Here is a 19,057-nt window from a genome sequence, read left to right as displayed (position 1 = left end):
TGAAGGGTTTTCTGACATTCATCCATCAATATGGAATGAATGTGATTATCATATTAACACCTAAAGAGAGAAAGCAAATAAATAACCCTAGATCACCTATTTGACTTTCTGCATTATAGAAGAGATAGGAAGAGTTGCAAATATCATTATGCAAAAGTGTAAATACATAACCACAAGACTACATATATCACGTTCAACACAGTAATAAAGGACTACATCTAAAATAGAATTAAAAGGACTCAAAATCCTTCCAGATCAGAAACACAAATGTGTATGATTGCAAAATCAAACACACTTATATCTCTCTCTATTTCAGAAACATGATAAAACAACAATAATATTGTTCTATCCCCCTATTACAACCAATCTGCATACGACAAAGCTCCTTCCCTTATCACAAAACTAAACTATCTTCTTCCCTGTTGTAGTAGCTGTAGAACTTCTGAACTGGAAAAGAAGAACCCTTTCAACCTCCTTTTGACATCTAGCTATCATCTGCTTTTTCCTGTAACTTTTTAGTTACATTTGGAATCCTTTTTATTTATTTATTTGACTAGCACGTGTGTTCAGATTATCTTAAAAGATACCCTCAAGAAGTAATATTTGTCACAATCTTCATTTGGGTTAGTATTATGCCAGTTTGTTCACATGACACATCATATACAGGACAACCATGTAGTAGGGAAAACAATCAAATGGATCTCTATAGGTGTCAGTTCTTATCACATTGTGGCGCAATCAAACAATCAAATTATGTGTTCTATCAATATTGAATGTTTTCGAATACTTATCCACAACCCTGCGGAAAAGTTCTAAATCGCCTATACGAACAGCATTTGTAAGTTCAAATAGGGGCTCAAAGCTGCCTTCATTCCATTCTACATAAATGTTGTCCTCTCTGGAATTTCACCAAGAAGCAATCGAACTATAGCAGCCCATTTATTGCATTGAATGCGGAAGCCACGAGCTGATACTGGAGCCTTACGAGCTGCTTGCAAAAGAATCTCCTTTGCATTCATGTACTCTAGCTGTATTGTTCGTATTTTTCCTAAGTAGTACAAATAACAACAAAACTATTGATTTGAATGAGCTTCAAATCGTGGAGCTTTTGAGCATAGTTTTTCAGCTTAATCATATAGATTATACTGTAAGTAATTTCGAAGCAAGAGATTTAGCAATGTTTCATGTCCCAGCTCATCATGTCGCAATGTTGTTGTTCGATGCAATGCAAGATGAGTACCTCTTATTTCAGCAAGAGAATCTGTCAGCTCATAGTTGTATGCATAATAAAAGTACAACCTAGCAGCCAAAACATCAAGAGTTCTTTGACTTAATTGCTTCAAACGAGAAATGGCATCTATTGTTTTTGTTCAATCAAATAAATCACTACCAGGAAGTATGCAAATATCTCCAACTCTGGAAGAATATTGTGCTTGGAAGAAACAACTTGATTTGTGGTTGAGGGAGTATGGTGCAGGGGCACCTCCTTCTATTAATTTTATATTGTTTAAATTCATCTTCGAAATGATTTATTTATTAAGTCATTGGAACCATAATGTGAAATGGTCTATTTATTATGTTATTGTAATTGAGATCATATGAAATTTGTAATGAAAATCCGAATATGGATAGGAAGGGACACGGGAAGGTAAATGGTTGTAACTGTTTCCGGTTGTCTTTAAAAGAAAGACATTATTGTAATAGTGAAAAGAGATCAATAGAGTGGTTAGAGGAATAAGGAATATGTTGTGAGAGGAAATTGGGCTCTCTGGTTTTAACTAGAGAGCCATTGATGTTTTGTTGACTTTGACATTAAATGAAATGTATTTTTATTAAGTCTTTATATTTCCTTCTATTGGCTTCTGATCTCTGTCAGGAAGGTTATAATAGTGAAGATGAATCGGTTTCTCTCTATTGTTATTTGCAAGAAATGTAAATGATTTGTTTTATGTCATGACAGTTTGAAAGAAAGGTAATGGAAATGGTTTTATATAAAAAGATAATGAGATGAACAGATTTGAAGATTACTTGATGCCCTCTCCTCATCAGATTGGTATCAGAGCTCAGAAGATTCTGAACGTTTAAATGGATAGAATCTACACCAGGCAGTGTTGGGTTGTTTTGGATTCTTGTTCTGAGGTTTGTGGTTGCAGAATGGTACTGGTTCACTTAGTTGCAATGGGTGGACAGGAGAGGTCTACCAAAGGATCATAGGAGATGATCCAGGGCTAGAGAGGATGGTCCTTTGTGTGTCACCAGTAGACTGGGGAGAGAGGCATGGTGGGACTCCCAGGTGAGGGACAAAGATTATGATGCAGCGTGGAGGAGTGGACTGAAGAATTGGAAGCACCATGGAGGCAACCATCATAACTCCATTGATGGGAGTCATTAGTGAAAGAGATAAGAAAGTGGAGGAGGCATCGATCTAGTGATGATGGTGAAGAGGCAAAGATTCTCATCAATGCATTTCCATGAGGACATGGAAAAATTTGAAGTTCAGGAGTATGGTGCAGGGGCACCTCCCTCTATTAATTTTATATTTTTTAAATTCATCTCCGAAATGATTTATTTATTAAGTCATTGGAACCATAATGTGAAATGGTCTATTTATTATGTTATTGTAATTGAGATCATATGAAATTTGTAATGAAAATTCGAATATGGATAGGAAGGGACACGGGAAGGTAAATGGTTGTAACTGTTTTCGGCTGTCTTTAAAAGAAAGACATTATTTTAATAGCGAAGAGAGATCAATAGAGTGGTTAGAGGAATAAGGAATAGATTGTGAGAGGAAATTGGGCTCTCTGGTTTTAACCAGAGAGCCATTGATGTTTTGTTGACTTTGACATTAAATGAAATGTATTTTTATTAAGTCTTTATGTTTCCTTCTGTTGGCTTTTGATCTTTGTCAGGAAGGTTATAATAGTGAACATGAATCAGTTTCTCTCTATTGTTATTTGCAAGAAATGTAAATGATTTGTTTTATGTCATGACAGTCTGAAAGAAAGGTAATGGAAATGGTTTTATATAAAAAGATAATGAGATGAATAGATTTGAAGATTACTTGATGCCCTCCCCTCATCAGAGTGTCAACCTCCATATCCTTTTCTTCTTCCTGACTCATTATGTGAATTGTTTAGAAAACAATTTCACTTCAATCTCTGGTAAGAATTTGCTTATCCCTTGTTCCTGCATAGTCATACTTTGACAAGGTTTTGGGCATTTGGTAGCACCATTAATAGGAGAATAAGTTGTGATTGGACAGGGGTGTAGTCATCCATCCATTTTCTAGACATATATAAGATTACACCAACCCGATGCAAGACAATTTGAGCCTTGATCTTTGTATCTGCATGCCTTTGAGGATTCAGGTCTTCCATAAGCTTGACAATGAATATATATATATATATATATATATATATATATATATATATATATATATATATATATATATATATATATATATATATATATATATATATATATATATATATATATATATATATAGGAGGGACTACAACAAATTCATATCTTCATGAAGATCAAGTGCAAGATATGCTGAAAATATGGTGTATTGAGTCAACATTTCAGAAGTCACATGGCTTCCGGGCATTCTATCAAACAGTTGGCAGTGTACTCTTCTATTCGGCTTGGTGCTTGCTGCTATATATATATATATATATATATATATATATATATATATATATATATATATATATATATATATAGGAGGGACTACAACAAATTCATATCTTCATGAAGATCAAGTGCAAGATATGCTGAAAATATGGTGTATTGAGTCAACATTTCAGAAGTCACATGGCTTCCGGGCATTCTATCAAACAGTTGGCAGTGTACTCTTCTATTCGGCTTGGTGCTTGCTGCTATACCTCCAAGCATTTTGTCCAGCATTCAATTCACATTCTCCATGCATAGGTTCTATTTTCAATCTTGGCAAATATTTGGTTAAGTTGTGTGGGGTTTTATATTTGTTTAAGAAGCTGAGACTCATCAATCTCACCATAATACTGATGGTGACTTCTATGTTTCACCAATAGTGTATTCTCTTTAGTCTATGTGCAACTTGGTAATAATTACTTGTGCAAACCATTTATGATATTGCGATCAATCTTGGGATATTTACACCCATGCCTTCTCTCAAAAATACCTGAGCTCACATTTCCTTATCAAGCATTGTGCTTTCCCTTCACCATAGCACCAACAACACTTGTGTCTAAATAGAAATACTTCCCACTTCTGGTTTAACACTCTGTCAAAGAGATCAAAGACAATGTCACTCTAGAATCCCAAACAATTCATGTTTGATGTATTTCTTGTTTGAGAATTTGGCTTCAAAGATTTCCTCGAAGTTTCACTTATGTTAAACCCCTTGCTTTGCTCATATTCCTCCAAGCTTATGGGTTATTATACTACACTGACCTGTAGATAACTCACATCTTCAAAGTCAATGGTGGAAGTTGGGCTTTGAGCACCATGAATGTTAGCCTTTTCTCTTTTCTCTCACAACCATAACCTTGTCTTCATACTTTTGAATCATCGAACCTTTGAATCTACACTGAGCCTTAACATGAAAATCTGATTTTGAGAACACAGATTTACGTTTGGAAAATTGGGAAAATTAGGCTGCACGTTTGTGCTAATAAGTTTGAGCTCTGAACTTTGATTTTGTAGACTAAAGCTTTTAACTTGAACTTGAACTTGAAGTTAAAGTTGAAACCTTTGGTTCAAGTTCGAGTTCAACTTTGTACAAGTATATTGCACTTTGGAATGTATTGATAATTCAACTTTCTGGAGACCCGATCTTGAAGCTGAAGTAGAATTTGAAGTTCTAAATTTGATGGTTCAACTTCAACATATCATCACAACTATATCTTCTTCATAGATCATAGTTCATAAACTATCGTTAGCAATTAAAAACCAACCAAAATCTACTTTGTAGAGTTGGCTTGGAAGTTTAGAATGTGGGTATCAAAAAGCATGGTAACATTTTGAATCTAAACCAATACTTCTACTGAGTAAATATGCATACATCGAACTATGTTGAACTCTTTTTTTATCTTTGACTCCCCCAAAACTGTATTCATTCTTTCCTTGGAGTCATTGTCTCTCTCAAAAACTTATTTCTCCTTATTTCTCCCCAAGACTTATTTCTCTCCCTTACTTATTTGTTTCCCTTTTTGACACTTATGTCAAAGGGTTATACACATATAGTGTGTTTGTCCAAGAATTTTTTATGGACCTCAAGTATTATCTTCATAGCTATCACATGCTACCTCCAATGACTTGATTTGGATAGTTAACTCTGCAGCAAGGTGAACTAAGCCTTCATGTGTAGAAAGATGGGAATCTTTCTTCATCACTATTTCTGCAAAGGCTAGTTCCTTGTGTAGTATCTCCATGTGTGGGGTCAACATGGACTAGATGTTAATCAGTGTAGCCCAAATATTAGCATCTTGAGCATGTATGGCTGCAAATTGACCTTGGGAGTTCATCAAATTCCTAAAGTGCTTTTGACTCTGAGATGGGGAATTGGGTAGAGTAGTACCTATTTTCTTCATATCTCCCTCAATATTGTCAATATGTCACTACACTTCTTGTGTGAACAAAGTTGTATCACACAACTTGGTGTAAAGAGAGAAAAATTCTCTAATACTTTCTTTACACTATCAATCTTGGTTGCTAATTCAACCTGACTAAGTCCAATGGCACTTGATATATTTTCATTGACTTTGCTTTAAGATTTCCTTTCAAACCACTCAATTAGTTTTACATTTGAATCTAGGTCTGTATCATTAATCTTTTCTACTATGTTTACCAATTGTTCCATGATGGGCTTGTCTACTTCAGGTGCAGGCAAGCTGAATGCATCAAGAAAAATGTCATTGATATCTTGCAATGCTTACTTCTACCTATGCTCCCTTTTGAGTAGTTCTTGGTGTTTTTTGTGCAAGAGCATCCTGAAGTATGTTCAAATGTTTAGTAGTGATTGTTGCAAGATCAAACTTTGGCAATATAATCACTTCATCCAAGTTATCATCACCAAATGATGTAATTTCATCTACCTTTGATGTGCTAGGACTAGGCCTCAAGATTACTACAAAGGTGTAGCTTCTATACTTGGCCTATGAAGAGCTTGACTTGGAGGAGTAGTAGTTTCTAGAAAAGTGACCAATGCTCATTTGGCTAATTTCTCCTCAAGCTTGGTAGTTAATACTGACTCTTCAATCCTATCCTATTTTTGCTTTTGAATCTCAATTACACCTTGAGTTTGCATTGTAGGTGCAAGATTATCTTCCTAGCTTGTTTGAACTTGTGTTCCATCTTTTCTATCTTCCTTAGTACCTTTCTCTTCATTTTTCTCATCTATTTCATCTACTGAGACTATTGGTACTGTATCATTTTGCACCATTGTGCTAACATTAGATGTTGTTGTCTCCTTCCTTTGATACACTACAATAGGCATTTTAGGTTGTACCATTGTAAATTAGTGAGGGGCTATAGATGTTTCATTTTTTATGTTTTGTCCCCTACAAATGCCATGTCTTCCTTTTCAATCTCATCCACACTCACCAATATAGGATGATTGCATAGTTGTGCCTTAGTGGTGGAATCTACTAATATCTTCTTCATATATTCCTCTATTAGAGGATTGATGTTCTAAATGATAGTATCAGATATATCCTTGATCTTTACTGTATATGTGTATGCATCTAACCCATGTTGTGGATTGGCACTAGACACTAGTATATCTGGTATAATATGTTTTGTTTGCTACTCAACTTCAGTCATGGCTTATGCATCTGTATTATTTTCAGTGTCTTCCATATGTGCATATTTATTAGTTTCATCTTTAGTAACCTCAGTTACTTCTTTCTTGCCTTTATCTACACCTACCTCAACAGGTGTCTTCTTAATTGCCTTAGGTGTTGTCAGCCCATATATTGTTTTCCATATTTGGGTGAATTTATGAACAACATCCTCAATGTAATTTTGCATAATAATGAAAGCCCTATATTTAGGAGCAAATCTCCCCGTGTACTTCTCAATGACCTTTGTCATTGTAGCCTTATCCAATTCTGGCATCACACTTGCTAGTGTAGTCTCTTTGATTTTCCTTTATGTATTGAAACTGAACTACCATTTTTGCTCAACTTTTTCATATACACTCTTGGATATAGAGTTGACAAGATCAATTGGAGTCTTCTTGAATGTTGCCATCATGGCATATATAGACTCTTCTACTTGGTTCATGTCAACCTTTCCAAGTTTATCAAACTCAACATGTGTGAATCCAAATAAGTCAGCATTGTTCTTTATATTCTCACACAAATTGTCCAAATTAGAAGAAGGATTGTGACTTACCTATTTGAATTGGTTTTTGTCATCAGATTCTATCCTTTCCTCATTTGATTTAGCGGGAGAAATGTAATTTCTCCTTCTTTTCTTCTCAGACTCACCTTCTTTGCTAGCTGACCAAGCTCTCTTTCCCTTTGGCTTTTCTACTTCTTCAGCCTTCTTAGTAGTATCTCTTATTATGAACCTGGTAGCAGGAACTGGAGGCTTAGGTTGTGTAGGTTTTATAACCTTCTTTGGTTTGCTTGCTACCAAAGCTTTAGCTTTCCTCTTCTTCTTCTCTGTAGCTATAGGTGCTTCATTGGCTTTTCTCCCTTGATACCTTCTTTAGTTTCTACTTCCTCTCCGCCTTGGTCTTCTCCTTGACCTTGAGTTATGGCCAGTGGTGCTTGAGCAGGTACATATTCACCTTCTTCATCATCATCTTCATTGTGTTCTTCTTCATTATCTTCTTCTGTCCCTTCACCAATTTTTTCTTTAAGTGTCTTAACAATTTTTTTCTTCTTCCTTATTATAGAGGTTGTCTTCAATTCCATAGTTATCTTAGAACTGGCTTCATAATAATTACCAAAGGTTGTAGCCTTCTTATCTACTTCTTCTACTAGCAAAGCAGAAATTGTTGAAGATGCCTCATCCACATTTATCTCATAACCTAGAGGCTTTAGCCATCTCACCCTTGGAATAGTAGCCTGAACATATGTGAAGCGAGTATCAACTAGAAAGAAAACATCATTGAAATGCTTCTCAACTAGCGACATCCTCATTTTTTGTTTTGTTGGCTTCTTAGAGTCTTCAAAGTAGCTAGTCATTATAGACTCAAAATTTTCTCCAAGTTGCTTAATGTATTCACCTATATGTAGTGCAATATATCTATTTATCTTCCACGTAACTTTACCAAAAGAAGGAAATGTGTTCTACACATAGAAAAATATACAAACAAGTACTGAACCAAACTTGCAATGTGCACTCTTGTTTTTCCTTATGGCTCCCAAGTTTTTTGATATTTGTTGTAACTGTAACTTAGCAAGGTCATAAGAATGATCTTTCTTGGCTATCGTGTAGCCTATGTCAACATAAATGCAAGGTACACTATATAATTTTCTAGATTGAAAGAATTTATGTGCAATTATCCTTACTGCAAAGGCAATTAGGGGATCTATGATGGTGTCAATTTTTATTCCTCTCTTATTCCACACTGTCCCTGTGTTTTTCTCAATAACCTCTTTTGCATCACTTCTCATGGTCTTAGGTCTATCTAGGGTTGGATAGCCTATTACCCTCTACACAATCCTCATGTTAATCTTGATAGGTCCATCCTCTAACCACATAGAGTTTTCATGAATCCTACTTAAAACAATCTTTATCCACTATGTCTTGAAAATGTTGGAGAAATCTCGGGTATGAGTTAACCCTTTTCTTTCTACAATCTTAGATTCATCCTTCAATATTTTGTGTTCACATAATTTTCCATATAGGTCTCTGATCTCCATGTCACCTATTCTACCCACCTTACATGTGTAACAACATCTTACATCTTGAATCATTAAAACTTGTGGTGGTATCATCGATAATGCACCATATGGGTCTTGCTTGTATATAATGTAATGAATTTCTCTAAAGTTTGGTTGTTTGATCTGATTACTGATTAATTGAACATTTAAAACTTCCATTCCATCTTTAACCTTATTAGTAGAAGAACTAGATGCCATATCTATTACCTAGGGTTTGCAAAGATTCAAACAATGTAGCTCGGCACATGATAAATACCTTCATTAATCTGATGAATGGTGTCAAAAAATGGTTGAGTCTAGTCTGCAAATGCTTGGAGAAATCTCTTCAATTTTCCTTAAGCTCTTCATGATCTCTCCAAGTTCAAATGATGTCAAATGAATCAAAAATCAATCATATAGCCCTTAAACCTTTGCAATTAATGCCCAGTGCTTACACAGTTGTAAGCTCAGCTTCAACAGTAATTCCAACTCACTCAACTTCCATGTAATTTTCTTCATGCTTGGCAACCACTACGAGCTCAGCCAACACTATCACCTACAATAGATCACCATCAACTAGATTTCACTTGGCAATCGAAACTTGTCATCCTTAGCAACAACATGAAAATTGACAAAACTTAAAGATTTCTTCCAAGTTCTAAACAACACTTTGCATCTTTCTTCATGCATATATAATATTTTTAGAACTAAATTCTTGGAACTGATGCATGGTATATCATTTAAATATTAGTCCCACACATACCTCTTGATTTCTTAATTGGGGATGCTGTGACCACCTGACCCATTAGGTGAAGTGATACCATCTGAACTTGATGTACTGCAATCTTCCCTCTTCTTCCATGTTTTGTTCATCTGCATTTTGACTTCTTCAATATCTACCTTTTCTTTGCCTTTGTTGAACTCATTGCTTGGTGCCTTTGACTTTGTTTGACAATGTCTACTTATATGACCAATCTCTAAGAAACTAAAACATGTAGTTTGACTTAACCATCTACTATAATCACTTCTGAAATGTGTTCTTATGCAATTCTCAAGAACATGTTCATACTCTTGATAGTAGTGACAACTATACCTAATATTATAATCCCAATTATAAGAGTTTCCATTGTGCCTTACCTTTGTCTACTTGTTTGATGACCACTTGGGCTTGGATCTACACTCATATGCTCTATGTCCATGCTTCTGACAATTGTAGTAGCATCCTTCAAATCTTTGTATGCTCATGGTCTTGATTCTACATTTATGTGCCTAATGTCCTTGCTTGTTGCACTTATGACAATGACCCATGAACTTCTGCTTAGGATTCTAATTTGCAATCTTGCTCCTATAAACATTAGTAGTATGTCCTAATTTTCCACAATTATGACAAGTAGGCTTGGAGTCCTTACCTTTGTTACTTCTTTCCTCACCACTTTTAGATGATTCTCCTTCTTCAATGCTGGTGTATCCTAATCAAATAGTATCATCATTGGATTTGGGGGATCTCAATGGTTTTTCAAAGTACTTGATGGCTTCACTTGGTTTGTTGAAACTTTCAAAAAATTCATTTTCCCTTCTTAGATCATTACTCAGTTGTTCATTCTATAATTTCAAGGTTATGATCACAATGTCTTTACTATTCAATTCACGATTTGCAATCATCATTTGATTCAATGTTTCCAGTTTCATGTAAGAAATCCTATTCACATCTGATGTTTTTTCTTCCAATCTGTTGATCAATATCCCTTTGTCATCTTCAATCATGACTTTTTCCTCTCCAACTTTCTTTTTCTACTCGGTGACCTCACATAGCAATATTGATTGGACTTCTTGTTGTATCTTAAGATTTTTGACTTCTTCAGTTAGGGCTCCATTCTTTTGTTTCCATTCACTTGTGTTTCCATCTGAAAACAATTTATTAGTGTCTTCCTCTTGGCATTGTGTGGCATTATTTTCAATAGCTATCTCTTTCCTTCTCTTTAATGAGCGCTTTAGATCATCTCTTGCTTCATTCAACTGATGTTGGAAAATCTAGATTTCAATCTTCTGGTTCTCAATAGTCTTTCCCAACTTGTAGACTTCCATCTTTAAGATCTTTCCTCAAAGCTGCAAAACTTTCCTTTTCTAGAGAACCAACTCTCTAATACCAATTATTGGAAATACAATATGAAAATAAACTTTGAGAGGGGGGCTGAATCAACTCTTCAAAACTTCAACCATAAAATAATTCAACACACATCCATCTCACTATTGTGCACATAAACTAAAATAATAAATTAAGCATATACATCCATAACATGAAAAAAAATAAACATTCACACATATGGCACAAGATATAATTACCCAAAAACCCTCCAATGAGAAGGTAAAACTAGGGTGGGGATGACACCCACAAATCTTCACTACTATAGTTGTAAAGTGTATCCAATGAAGGTTACAATGTTTGATCATGAAACATGATCTACCCTGTGAAAGGTCTACCCTGTTAAAGACTTACAAGATTGTTAGATCTTACCCTGTTAAAGGATTTCAATACCCTGTTAGAAGTGTGTCTAGTTAAAGGACTTCAACTTACAATGAAGTAAGCACCTTGTTAAAACTACTTTGTTAAGAGATTTAACTGATTCACCTATTAGAATGTCTCAAAAATGATCTTGTCATTAGCACTCTGCTGCTAGATAACATATCACCTCTTTGCATGTATCCTTGATCCTCCTTTGATCAAATTTATCTCTTTTGTCCCCTAATTATTTTCCTCTATTCTCCTCTAACTAATTCTACAATGTATCTCTCATTCATAACTCCTTAGCTTCCATGAATACTTTGTTTGCACATGCAAACTTCTCTCTTCGCTCAATCCATGTTTTAGAGTTTTTCCTCCTTAAGAAAACCTAGGTGACTTAGGGTTAGGTATGAATCAATGATTGTAATTCATCCACCTAGCCACTCAAAACATCCCTTTAACTAATTGGTTGCATGTAATGTATAGGGATTCTCAATTAAGATTCTTTCTTATCATCTAGGATCACAAAACAATCCTTAAGTTAGCTTCAAAATAGTTTACATAGTAGTTTGTCCCATTACAAACAACTATGTCAAAATTATTTTACTCAGCATCTAAAGTCCTTAATGCTTGACATCATCTGCAACTCCAATGCTATCACTCGACATCTGAATGACTTAGCATATACTAACTGCTTGACACTTGAGTGACTTGGCACTAACTGTTTACTTAGCACTTACTAAGTATCTCACTTGGCATGCATTACTTTTTTGGCATGAACTAAGTTCTAACTTGTAAATGACTTAACTTTATAGACACTCATATGTCAAAACCAATTTGAGATCAACAATATGGACATCAATTTCTTAAATATCCTAGATTTCTAATGCAGAAGCAACTTGGGTTCGTTAAAATCTTGCATCTATTAGTTTGTGGTGACTGATCAGGGAAGTACTATACATACTTCATAAATTTGTGGGTTATTATTTGCCAGTGGCACAAAATTTTGGGCTACTATTTCCCATTCACAAATGGCACAAAATTTTGGGCTACTATTCACCAATTGGCTATTGCTTATATTTGCCAATTTATGGCTGACATGTTTTAACCTTAAAGTAGCAAAAATACTTGTATAAAAAGGCTTAGAGTTAGGGATCGTTTGATAAGGTGTGATGTGAAAATTGGTTCTTGCAGTGGTATTGAGCTGTAAGGGATTACAGATTGTAATCAGGCTGTAATCACTGGATCGTAATAATATTGGACTTGTTGTTTGGTGGACGTAGCCTAGGGACTGGGTGAACCACTTTAAATCTTGGTGTCGTGTTATTTTCTATGAGATCTATTATTTTTTGATATAGTTTATATTTGCATGTAATTGTTATTTTTGTCTATGGTTTAAATCCTAACAGCATCAACCAAAAATATTACCTTTGTTTTTATGCTTTAGTCATTTGATCAATTGAACGGTCTTGTTTATTTCACTTGCAAAAAACATTTCCTATAGTCAACCTATCATGGATCCCATGTCTTTGATCTCATTTCTTAATGTTTTATTTCTAGAGATTTATATTTCACTATTTATCATGGTGTGTTCGTGGCTGGTACATCGAGTAGCATATGGTATTTGGCTTTGACAAAGTTTGTATTGTTTCATGATCTTTCATAGCTTTGGGAAGGGATTCTTGTATCATGTATGGACCTATTTCTAAGTTTGTGGCTTATAGTTTACTTAATTGTGTGGTCACTAATTTCCCTTTTGGGGTAGAACTTATTTTCTTATAATATGTTTCATAAATGTAATCTATCAGGAAACTCATTTTTCTTGATAGCTATATATTGAGATATAGTTTGTAGTTTGAGGTGTAACACTTAGTAGACCAAATTGAAAGGTTAGCTTCTTGATCTTCTAAGATCGCATGTTGGTTTCTTGTCATAATTGAAGGCTACAAAGGGTAGGCTTTATGTCTGACAAATTATAATCAAATTTCATTGGATTTTCATATTGACAATTGAATTCTTTTATTTCCTATTATATTTGGTAGTGTGCTCCCATGTGCTACTCTAACAAGTGGTTGGAGCAATTCCTTGAGTTTCTTCATACCTACCTTGCATCACAACCTTTGATTCCTTATATTGGTAATTCATTTGATTAATCATTTGTTTTCATAATTATGTATCCAAGTTTCTTATTTGTAAAATTTTCCATTAATATTGTGAGTTATCTAAATTAAGAGGTGACATACTATATTTCAATTGAAGAATTTTACAAGTTTCATATTGTATAGGACAACATATTTGGTGTAATCCACATTTTTAAGGAAATATGCACTCTCTTTAGAGTTCCTACTTTTTAGGATATTTGATCAAAATTTTCCATGTTGATAAAAATTGTCTAAAAGTTTCTTTTGTAAAATGAAAAAAAAATTATTATTATTTTGTCTCTTTTCTTGTAGCCTAAGTTAAGGATTGATACGATTTTCTTTAATATTTACACCTAATGAGAAATATGGATTTGTTTGGATAAGTAATGAGAAGTTAGAGCCATAGATGATCAACTTTCTTCAACTTTTTACTTTGTTGAAGATATAAGATGCTTTATCTTTTACCTAGTTTTTATATTATTGAAATGTGTCAAACTATTCAAAGAGAAAATGATAGGGTGATTATTATAGAGTTTCTATACTATTTTTGTCTCTTTAGAGAAGAACAAGTTCTAGTCTCCATGTTGATTCTATAAGCTTGTGAGTGTATTATAACTTATTTGTTTCATATTAATACATTGGTTCAGTGGCTTTGGATTGTAGATTTTTTTACCTAAAAGGGTTTTCCCACACATATGGATATTTCTCATATTCATCTATTTTTTTGTCTTTATGTTTTTAAAATGTCACTTGTGGTTATGCTATATAAATTTGCATAGATATTTGAGCTAAATTATCTTTTCTCTTAGGATTAATATAATGGAAATTAAAAATGATAGTTTCTTCTTTAGAGGCACAATATTATGTGCTTGTATCATTATAGGATGTTCTTTTCTTTTCACTCTATTTAATATAAATCAACAAGTAGGCATCATAATGAAGATTGAAAATCAAGGAAACAATAACATGATGCTCTTTCAAACACCCCTAGATATGTATTGTCTAGAAATTCTCCATCCAAATATATTGCTTCCATACTAACAACTATTAGGTCTAAAAATTTTCCCCTTACTCTTAGTTTATTGTCTGTAAATTAGTAAGTGAATCCTTTGAAATTGTAGAATAGATCCTAATATCTTGAGTTGATTATCTAAGGTTGAGCCCTAGTAAATTTAATATCCTTGTAGAATAATAAAAAATTCAAATCATTCTTCTATCAATTTATATTTATCTAATTATTATTTTTTAAGATGAAAGCCTTAACTTCCAATTCCAACAATATTACTCCTAGAACCAAATGAAATACCTACTATATTTCAATTTTCTTTATATTATTGATTTTAGATTGAGAAACTTTATTATAAATTCTAGAAAATCTAGCAATGTAATGCCAATAGATTTTTTCCATACCCATGGCCCATCTCTCACAAAAATTATTATAAAGGGTTGTTCCATAGAGTCTAAACAGTCCCCATTTGTAGCATAGATCAAATACGTTCAAGTAGCCTTACAACCTACCCTAAAAAGTGGTTGAAACTTACAATATTTGTATAGACATGTGTTCTAGTTATAACATGCTTCTTGAAAAAAATCACAAGGATTTTGGCAATGAGTCACAAATGGATCGATCTAATGCTTTCAATTCTCTTGGTGGAAATAAGGTTCATCATAACCTTTAAATTAAGGGAAAGTTAATTTTCTTCAATTAAAATGATCTTATTAAATATTTAATAAATAAATATAGGGTCGAAGATATATGATTTATTTCACTTCAAGTGGATAATCCTTGAAAATCACTTGTTTAAATATATTCTTGAGCTACAAATTTTGGAGTTGACGATGGTTGTTCATCTCATTATTTTGGGCATGTTTTTGTATTGATTTTACCATATGGTGATGTGTGTGTGCATATGCATGTGTGTAATAAACTAGAATGTAAGAACATCATGACAATAAGATATGAAGCCTTACTATTTAGACCAGTTATAGGTAAAGAAAAGGAACTCATGAAGCTAAAAGACTTGGGAGATCTTGAGATTGCATTATGAAAATAGGGTTTGGGACAAACTCAAATTATTTGATGCACTATTTATATAATTTATTCTATGGGAGCTAAACTTGAGCTGATTTGTAAGGCCTCAATAGTGAACCCAAGAGGAATTAACCCAAAAAATGATACTAAGTTGATAGAATATTTTTTTTCCTTAAATGGTAGAAAGAATCACTATTGCCTAACTATATGGATCCCAAAGGCCTAGCCCTATTTTGTTGAGGAGATAAACACCAAATTCCACTCAGAAATAAAACCATAGTGTCATCGATAGTATAAATATGAGATCATACAAGCTCTCTATCACAAGAGGCACTGCACACTCTACCAAAGGCACTCAAAGGAAATATAAGATGCATATAGGTAAGTGTCATTGCATAAGTTTTTAGTGGTAAAATGGAAGCACTTTAAAAATATGTAGGCCTCCACTTTACGGGGTCACTAAGCCATTTAAATGTGTGTGAGGGAAAGAGGGGAATTTTCAAGTATGGTTCCACTTATGATTCAAATTATATTAGCTATGATCCAAAGGAAGAAGGGATCTAATATTAAATCTGAATTATAAAAAGGAATGCAATACAAGAAAATATACTCTCTTTGGCCCTTTATAGGATAATGTGAGTGTGGAATTAAACTAATTACTTAGATAATGTAAATCTAGGGTAAATATATGAAAGGAAATAAAATATAAATGACTCACCTTGAAATATGTAGATCAAGAAGATGTATTTTCACTCCAAAAATTGAAGATCTAAACTATATCAAAATATTTGTTCGTCGATCTTGGAATAAAATGATGAAAGGAACAAAACCTAGAAATTTCCCTAAAATCTTAGTCTAAAGAACTAGGTCAACTTGTGAAGACATCCTACAACCAAGTTGATGTAGTCTAGTGATCTACAACTGATGACTCAAGAAATCTTGCAAATAGTAGGTTTTGAATTTTTAATTTTGTCACTCCCAACCTACAAATCAACACAAAAAAGAAAGGCTTCGGGTTGGGGTTTGATGAGGGCTTTCCTTGGTCAATCCCTAGGTTAAAGAATTAACCATAATTGAGAAAAGTAAATGTAAATAACTGAAAGACAAGATAATTGTTAGGATTCACATTGCTTGAAACCATATTTGTAAGGATTTTGTACGAAAATATAATGTAGATCTTGAACTAGAAATGTAGGGTATCTCCACTCTTTACAATAATCCCATCATGGTGCCATGGATATAAAAGTCCATCAATGAAGAAGATGATGAATGCTTCATTTTAGATCTCCTCCCTTGATGATCAACAATGAGATAGATTTTGAAGAGGAAATGCTCACAAAGGATGCTTCAATACTAGATAGAAATCTCCTTCCAAAAATGCTTGAAAGTCTTCGATAATTGAACTCCTTGAATGCAAAAGGAAGAAATCTTCACTTGAGAAAAAAATATTGAAATCTTGGAATTGAATTATGAATATGATATGAAAATGAAGCCCTTGAGTCTCCTTATATATGAGTTTTCAAGCAAGAAAATAATATAGGTCGACTAGGTAACAGCAACAAACTGATTAAACCCTCAAGGCCTTTCATACCTTGAACTCTAAAACTGTTGGGGACTAGGTCAACCTAGTTGAGGACTATGTTGACCTAGGGGGACTAGGTCAACATAGGTCAACTTAGTCCAAACTAGGTTGACCTAAGTTGACCTATTCCTAGAGGTCAAGTCCCAGGTGCCATAGAAAGAAAGGTTACACATTAGAAAGATAAGGGTGGAAAGAGGAAGAAGAAAAAGAGATCGAGCATGGGCATATCCATGGTCCAAAGATGAAATTATAAAGAGGGAGATAAAAGGTCTTAAAAGGCAAGTGTGTCCATTTTAAGATGGTACAATAAGTATAATCCTTAAGTTATCCTAAAAGCCTCTTTGGACACATGTGCTCAAGTGATCATATGTACATAAGTAAACCTATCAAATAGACAAGGATACTAACAATGTCAGACCTCAATACCTCACTAGATGGGAAAGAATCATCTCGCTCTCCATCCTTGCCTTTACTAGTACTCTAGACATGGGTAAGGTACACAAAACATCTTATGAATTCATTTTTAAAAACTATTAATGTATTAAATTATTACTTATTAAGCTACTTACAATGAGTTGTTCTATTAGCTACTTTAGGGCCTTGAATCTCACTACAATAAATTACCCCTTTATGCACCTAGAAAACTGACTTGAGCTCATAAACCAAATAACACCATAAAGGTACAAATATTAACCAAATTGATTCCATAATACAATAGAAACATACTAGTTATCAACAATCATATCATCCAAAAATACTCTCAAGTTTACAGAACATGCTTAGGAGCTTAATTTCTAAAATCAAGGTCAGTAGTAAATATTGATACAGTAAACACCTATGAGAAATATGCAACAAAACACATGATATTCAAGTCAACCTCCATATAGCATGACAACCACAATAGAACCTCAAAGATTACACATGCAACATAAAATGATTATTTCAAAAATCAAAATTGGGAAGAATGATTAAGTAAAGCAACTCATGCAATGCAAGAATACTCCAAGCCTTTGATATAATATCCTTGTCCAACTATCCCAAATTGACAATTACTATAAATAACTACATACAAATACCATAAAGTTAAATTCATGGCTTATGAAAATAAATTTGATTAGTTTAAATTAAATTGAATTAATGCACCAATGCTTCATGATAGCCTACTTGGTAGTCGAGGGGCTCTCCAATTTCTATAGAATTTTGACCTAGTCTTTTCATCCACTCCCTTAGAGGGCGGGGGGGGGGGCATGATTTTGTGCCAATAGTTTATGGGGTAGGGAATGGACCTAACTGATAGGGTTTATGGGGTCCTATTGTTATCCATTGGCTAGGGAAAATAGGTTTGAACCCATCACTTCTTGCATGAAAGCCCAACACTCTAACCAAGTTATTTCCCTTCCATTCATAAATATATTAATTATATTAATTACACAATTGGTTATTTTATATATATATAATTAATGAAGTTATACTTATTATGTAATAATTTATACTAATTGACATATATATAATTAATTAATAATAATTATATATATTATTAAATTAAAAGTAAAATACTAATTAAAAAAATTAAAACTATTAAAAAATAAAGAGGGGGTTCATCTCACCATACGATGGCGACCTTCCCAATGGGGACTCACAATCCTACCACAATTCTTGGTGGTAGACATTGTAGGTCTATAGTCTGTACCCATTGATGATCCTTACGGAGGTACCCACCAAAGGTATGTGGTATTATCCACTATAGTGGCCATATGAAGGTGGTGGGGAGTGATGGCCCGTCTACCTATGATAGTTTAAATTTTTTTATTTTTTTATTTTTAAACATATTTTATAATATATTTTTTCTATCTCAAATATATATATCCCAAATGAAATGTTGCTGACATATATATATATATATATATATATATATATATATATATGTATGTATGT

At 33.6% G+C, this 19,057-nt stretch overlaps 1 pseudogene; it reads right to left on the bottom strand.

Annotated features, from left to right (window-relative positions):
• Window positions 1-630: 630 nt before the first annotated feature.
• Window positions 631-3,124, bottom strand: LOC149563225 (putative 26S proteasome non-ATPase regulatory subunit 3 pseudogene; annotated as a pseudogene).
• Between the last annotated feature and the right edge of the window lie 15,933 nt (window positions 3,125-19,057).

This window comes from Cupressus sempervirens, chromosome 4 (genome assembly GCF_028749045.1).
Source record: "Cupressus sempervirens isolate cs-2001-9-10 chromosome 4, ASM2874904v1, whole genome shotgun sequence".
Lineage (NCBI taxonomy): Eukaryota > Viridiplantae > Streptophyta > Pinopsida > Cupressales > Cupressaceae > Cupressus > Cupressus sempervirens.
This window is presented reverse-complemented; position numbering and strand designations above follow the sequence as displayed.